This window comes from Miscanthus floridulus, chromosome 1, assembly GCF_019320115.1.
Source record: "Miscanthus floridulus cultivar M001 chromosome 1, ASM1932011v1, whole genome shotgun sequence".
Classification (NCBI taxonomy): Eukaryota; Viridiplantae; Streptophyta; class Magnoliopsida; order Poales; family Poaceae; genus Miscanthus; species Miscanthus floridulus.
This window is the reverse complement of record NC_089580.1, coordinates 130,653,770-130,660,649: the sequence shown is the minus strand read 5'-3', so window position 1 is coordinate 130,660,649 and position 6,880 is coordinate 130,653,770. Positions and strand designations below refer to the sequence as shown.

At 47.3% G+C, this 6,880-nt stretch overlaps 2 long non-coding RNA genes across 2 annotated transcripts; both read left to right on the top strand.

Annotated features, from left to right (window-relative positions):
• The first annotated feature begins 4,003 nt into the window (after positions 1-4,003).
• Positions 4,004-5,338, top strand: LOC136493611 (uncharacterized). The gene is made up of 4 exons (XR_010768393.1): positions 4,004-4,078; positions 4,149-4,320; positions 4,410-5,094; positions 5,172-5,338. It is a non-coding gene; the product is annotated as an uncharacterized lncRNA (long non-coding RNA).
• A 161-nt stretch (positions 5,339-5,499) lies between these two features.
• On the top strand, positions 5,500-6,548 carry LOC136493617 (uncharacterized). Its single transcript, XR_010768395.1, has 3 exons — positions 5,500-5,773; positions 5,976-6,059; positions 6,136-6,548. It is a non-coding gene; the product is annotated as an uncharacterized lncRNA (long non-coding RNA).
• The last annotated feature ends 332 nt before the right edge of the window (positions 6,549-6,880 follow it).

Genomic DNA, 6,880 nt, shown 5'->3' with positions numbered 1-6,880 from the left:
AATGACACGCTTAACTAGAGTTGCTCTTCGCGGCTCCCGTGGGGCGAGCACAATGCCCCTCACAAAGCTCTTCTCCGGAGCACCGCACAAGCTTCTTGCGGGCTTCAACGGAGACCACCATCAAGCCATCTAGAAGGTGGCAACCTCCAAGAGTAACAAGCACCACCTATTTGCAACTCGATCATCTAGTGCCACTCGATGCAACCTCATGATGCAATCGCACTAGAATCGCTCTCTCACACAATTAAATGATCACTATCAAGTGTATGTGAGATGGAGGGCTCCCAAGCACTACTACACAAGCCACCAAGGCTCTAGTGTGCTCAGCTAACGGCCCAAGGCCGATCATGGCTTCTATTTATAACCCCACGAACAAATAGAGCCGTTACCCCTTCACTGGGCAAAAGTCGAGACGACCGGACGCTCCGGTCCGATCGACCGGACGCTGGACCTCAGCGTCCGGTCATGCGATGCACGCCACATGTCCCCTTCTTCAAATACTGTTCATCCGATCTCAACGGTCATCTGACGACCGGACGCTCCAGCTTGAACTGACCGGACGCAGCAACCCCAGCGTCTGGTTATTTCCAGTAAGGTACCGGATATGACCGGACGCGTCCGGTCGATCGTGATTAGACGCAGCACCAGCATCCGGTCACCTCCAGCAACACTGCTATGCCTACGTCATCACACGTCACCTTGACCGGACGCATACGACCAGCGTCCGGTCACTTCCAACGCCAGCGTTCGGTCGATGACCGACGCCTGCACACTGTCTGCCATCACTGACCGGATGCTGGAACCCAGCGTCCGGTCACTGCATGACCAGAGTCCGGTCCACTCTGTGGGACCTCTCTTTTCTATATAGGGCACCGGTGGCATCATCGGACTGTCCGCACTCTACGGGCGGACACCCCGCCGGTGGAGTTTTGAACCCTTCTCACCTCCGTTCATCGTCGAGTTGATCCACATCAACTCCAACTTTATCTCCTTTGTAAATGTGCCAACACCACCAAATGTACACCACCATGTGTATGTGTGTTAGCACTTTCACAATCATCTTCCAAAGGATTAGCCACTCAACTTGCCACGCCACTCAATCCTAGCGACGATGCAAAGTTAGATCACTCGAGTGGCACTAGATGACCGATATGCAAACAAGTTTGCCCCTCTTGATAGTACGGCCATCTATCCTAAACCCGGTCACAAACTTCTCTACACACCTATGACCGGTGAAATGAAATGCCCTAGGTTATACCTTTGCCTTGCGCATTCCATTCCATCTCCTCCAATGTCGATGCAACACATGCACCAACACGATCAACAATGATATGATCCACTTCATATCATCACATGATCATATTGGTTTATCGATCTTGACTTCACTTGTTTTTCACCGTTGCCTTCGTCCATCAGCGCCTAGTCTTGCTCAAGCTTCACCGCCACGCGGTTCATCGCTCCAAAGCCTCCAACTTGCCCTTCACGCTTGCAACCGGTCCATCAAGCCAAGTCTTGTCTTGATATTCTCCACCTTTGATCACATGACTCAATGTCATGTCTCATGTGCAATGAGCTCCTTCATCATTACATGTGTGAGCTTTGCAACATCTCCAAGCCATTTTCACCTTCATGACATATGTTGCTCACACACATGTACCTGTGGACTAATTACATGTGTATCTCACATAAACACCATTAGTCCACCTAGGTTGTCACTTAATTACCAAAACCACACAAGGACCTTTCAACTTTGGAGATGGATTTCGTGGCTCCAATAGTGTTGAAATTATGAATGATTTGGAGCCATATGAGATGGCTAGGGCTCTTGATTCTGATGATGATCGTCCTGTTGGAGAGCTGACGGAGAGTGATGTTGAGATGATGAGGCATATCTTTCCCGACCGCCATGATCCTAGAGTTCATGAGTTCAGTAATCTTGCTCATTCTGATCAGGCGTTTGCAGAAGGACATGATAATGAGCTCCTAGAAGCTCTTGAGGCTGGTCCTAACATGGTAATTGAGGAGGGGAGGGTGTTCAATGACCTCCCTGCTTTGAAGAGGTGGTTGCAGGCTTTTGCAGTGATACGAAAGAGGCCTTACAGGGTATTGCATTCATATGTAGAGCACCGTTACACAGTTGTGTGTGACAAGGAACGCTGCCCATGGAGGGTTTGTGCAAGGAAGTAATAGGTGACCGAAAAATAGAAGATCACAAAAGTTGTTGGGTCACACAATTGTGCTAACCATAAGCTGACACTGAGGCATCAGCAGTTGACATCTACCCTCATTGCCAAGCGGTTTATGGGAATTTTGCAGGGAGAACCCAACATGAAGGTGAGAACAATTATTAGGACCGTTGAGGCGTTGTATGGAGGATATGTGATAACTTATGGTAAAGCATAGATGGCTAAGCAGCGAGCATGAAAGATGATATATGGGGACTGGGAGGATGGGTATGAGCAGCTGCCAGTTCTTTTCAATGCAATCAAAGCGGTGAATCCAGGCATGCATTATGAGTACATCCCAAAACCTAATGCATGGAAGGATGGGAGGTAGATATTTTTCCATGCCTTTTGGTGCTTCCCTCAGTGTGTCGAGGCCTTTAGGCACTGTCGTCCCGTCTTCTCCATTGATGGTACGTTCTTGATTGTCAAATACTAGGGCACACTTCTTATAGCCATATCCTATGACGCGAACAACAAGTTGGTTCCTTTGGCATTTGCTTTGGTTGAGAAGGAGAACAATGACAGTTGGGGATGGTTCTTGAGGCTAGTCCGGATACACGTGGTTGGGCCTGGCAGGGAGGTTGGCGCCATATCTGATAGGCATCAGGGCATACTTAATGCTGTGCGAGAGCAGTTAGAGGGGTATGCACCTTTGTACCATCGTTGGTGTACTTGACACCTTGCCGAGAATCTACTATGGAAGGACGGTGTCAAGAAAAACTTTGATCTGTTCCAGGAGGCTGCTCAACAGCTTGAGGACAAGTACTTTAGGGAAAAGTTGGAGCAGGTCAGAACCGCATCAAATGCAGAAGGTAGACAATGGCTCACAGGTTTGATGAGGGATTTGGAGAAATGAACGAGAGCTCATGACGTCGGTGGCTGGAGGTACGAGTTTCAGTGCAGCAACATGGCAGAGTCATTCAATAAGTTGCTATTAGGGATACATGGTATGCCCATGAATGCAATTGTTCAATTCACCTTCTATAAGCTTGTTGCCTGCCTCAATGATAGACACGCCCATGCATTGCAGTTGAGGAGTGATGGAGAGATATGGGCTCCGAAACCAAAGGCACACCTAGAGAAGGCAAGAGAAAGGGCTGGCACACATGAGGTTGCATGCTTTGACCACGCCACAGGGACTTATCAGGTCAAGCATAGGGGCGGTACAACATCCGACGGTGAGGTCCAAGAGTCAAGGATACATGTGGTTGTCCTTCAAGATTTCAAGTGCACTTATGGTAAACCAAGGCAATACCACTTTGTATGTTCTCATTTAGTTGCAGCAGCTAGGCATCGCAACTATAATATCGAGAGGAGGATACCTCACGAGTTCAGTGTCAACACGCTTGTGAACACATGGAGCCCCCGCTTCGTGCCTTTCTGGGACCCTGGAGAGTGGCTTCCATATGATGGGTCGAAGTACATTGCAGATCCAGCTTACCGTTGGAACAAGCGTGGATCAAGATAGAGGACGAGGCATAGGATGGTTATGGATCAGATACCCGGAAGAACTAGGCGTGGGAGAGGAACTCCATTTGTTACTGATCCCGAGCAGTACGAGTGCGGCAAGTGCGGTAGATTTGGCCACAACTCACGAAGTTGCTGTTGGCAGATTAGTGAGGTAGGACTATTGGTTTATAGTATTATTTTATATTTGTCTTATTCATATATTTAATTATGCATGTCTCAATTTATGCTTATATTTGTGTCAATTACTTATACATTTATAAGTTCATGTTTCATTGTACATTGCAATTCTAATTCATTCACTTTTTTGTAGGATGGAGCAATTCCACCTGCTCGACCTGACATACAAGGAGACCCACTGAGGACGTCTCGTTGCGCTGGGGCAGGTAATAATCTATAAGTTTTATTCGTACATGTGTTCATGAAGTAACATGTGACTATATTTATTCGATGCAGGACCTTCCGCACATTCGTTCTAGGACCCACAGTGGGTTCTTGGATATTCGGTACGACGATAGGTACACTCCTTTCCTGCAAAGAGCTGGCCTAGCCTAGATGTCATCTCCTTTTAGGTTCGTCGTGGGTTGCTCAAGTTCAACTCAGCGGCGATAACTGCCTTGGTAGACAGGTATTAAAGTGAATCATTGCCTCCATTCATGGCCATTTGTTCATGCGATTGACTTTTTGATAAGTAATCTTGCTTGGTCTTAAATATAGGTGGTGGCCGGAGACTCACAGCTTCCACCTACCTTTTGGGGAGATGACAGTCTTGCTTCAGGACTGTCAGAAGATGCTAGACCTAAGGATTCATGGGAACCCAGCCACCGGGCAGTGCAGGTCAGAGGGCTGGAGAGCACGAGTGGAGGCCTTCCTTGGGCGTGAGCTTGGCGAGCAAGGGGCTCGCACTTCTGGAGTTCCCATCTCATGGCTACATGCAGAGTTCGCATAGTGCCCCAAGGAGGCAGATGAGGTGACGGTTGGGTACTACTACTGGGCGTGGATCCTACACCTTTTTGCTTGCGTTCTCTTTCCCGACGCCACGGGTGACAATACATCCTGGATGTGGATCCACTGCCTTAGTGACTGGGACCAGGCGGGTCAGTACAGCTGGGGCTCTATAGTCTTGTGTTTTCTATATCGACAGCTGTGCGAGGGGTGTCGTCGGTCTACGGCAAACCCATCACTTGGTGGATGCGTGTACCTGTTACAGCTGTGGATGTGGGTTCGTTTTCCAGTTGGTCGTCCAGAGGTTCTGGCTTGTCGTGAGTGGTTCCAAGGTCAGCCTCCAAGTCGCTAGCTGACATGGGCGTACCTTTAGGACCAGGTCAGGGTTTTGCACAAGAGGATAGACTGGGCGTACATTGAGTACACGAACAAGCTAGATTCGCTGACGGCGTCTAGTGTAAGTAAATTTTATTTTCCATGCTGCTTTGAAAAGGATGAGTATACCATCTAACATCTTATTTGGACATGTTGCAGGTGGAGTGGGAGCCGTATGGTGGAGAGGACGCACTTCCTTTTCAGCTGAGCAACGTCTATGGGGCCGACCACTACTTCTATAGGATGAGGTGCCCTCTAATCTACTTCTATGCTGTCGAGTACCACCTGCTAGATAGGGTTGCACGCCAATTTAGAGTGAGACAGCTTTGGCCTATGCCTCTGTTCTCGACTGGCGTTGACTTACACAAGTAAGTATTTTGATATTTCAAATGTCTCATGATGATGGTCCATTTCTTATAATATGGTGGCACGTACGTGGATTAATGCAACTATGACATACGTGCAGGTTGGATCGTCAGAGGAACAAGAAGATTTTTAACTAGGAGAGGCACCACCAGTCCTACATTGAGGAATGGGAGGATATGCACGACAACGTGGACGACAACAACGAGCCGCACACGAACCATGAGTTCAGGCGGTACCAAGCTTGGTACCAGCGTTCGACATGGTGCAGGCTCAGGCTACAGTGGACCGAAACTGATTACGTCGACATCGAGTCCTCCGACGATGAAGACACGGCGTACGACCAGTCCACTCGTATAGGAAGGCAGGTGGAGGCAGGACCAATCTTGGACAGAGTGGTAAGCCAATCGCCTTATTTTGTTACGTTGAGTTACATAACAATACATTAGGCATTCTTGGACCGACATTAGGAGTTATCTATTATAGTTATTGCAACCTTCAAGCCATATAACCCTTATAATAAGTTACATTCTTGTACAAAAGAAAACAAAACTAAATGCTATCTATTCAGAAGTCTTATTATTGAAAACTTTGTTGTAGGGCAATACACTGAAATGCTCAGTTGAAGAGATCGAGCGCGTTCGGCCGAGAGTCAATGATGACTACATACTTGGCTTCCTAGACGTAAGATTTAAAATATTCTTTCAAACAAATCATTAATACGTTATATTCTTTCAGTTAACATAGTTTTGTACAACAGAGGCTGTCACGTCGTCTATGTCGTGCGGCTGGTCGTTGTGGTTGCAGGACAAACACGACGCATGACATGTACGATCCTTCCACAGAAAGAGGAGCCTTGGGTTCCTCTAGTCAAGCAGCTACAGGGGACGGGGACGAGGATGAGGAGGACGATGATGACAATGACATGGACAAGAGGCACGATGAGCTTGGGCCCTCTCAGCTCCATGACGCTCCATCGACTCATCCTACACCGCCTCTAGGCACTAGGCGACGCCGTCCGTGTGCCCCTTACACTCTAGGCACCAGCGCTCTAGGTCACAAGGGTAGGGGCAAGAGTAGGAGACAGTGAGGGACGTGTTAGGTGTTACTATGAACTATTGTGAATTTTGTATTTACTTTTCTATAACTATTCGGGACTGTATGGACATTGTAGACTATTTGGACTTTGCATGACATATTATGTTGGTTGTGATATTTGTTGTGGTTGCATTATGCTCGTTGGATGATTAAATGTTTAGAATATATATTGATGTCTCTGTTTGTAACTGTGGATGCTCCTAATACAAGACCGTATCTTGCGATTTTTTTGCGTGAACCTTTAATCATACTACACTTGTACAAATGCACAAATGTAGTACACAGATTAACTATAAATTTATTACGTGTATAATCCAGGAAATATTGTACATACGCTTTGTACAAGAATCTAGGATTACCAAGCAATAGTGAACGAATCTATGCTTTTCAGACAATAAACATAGACT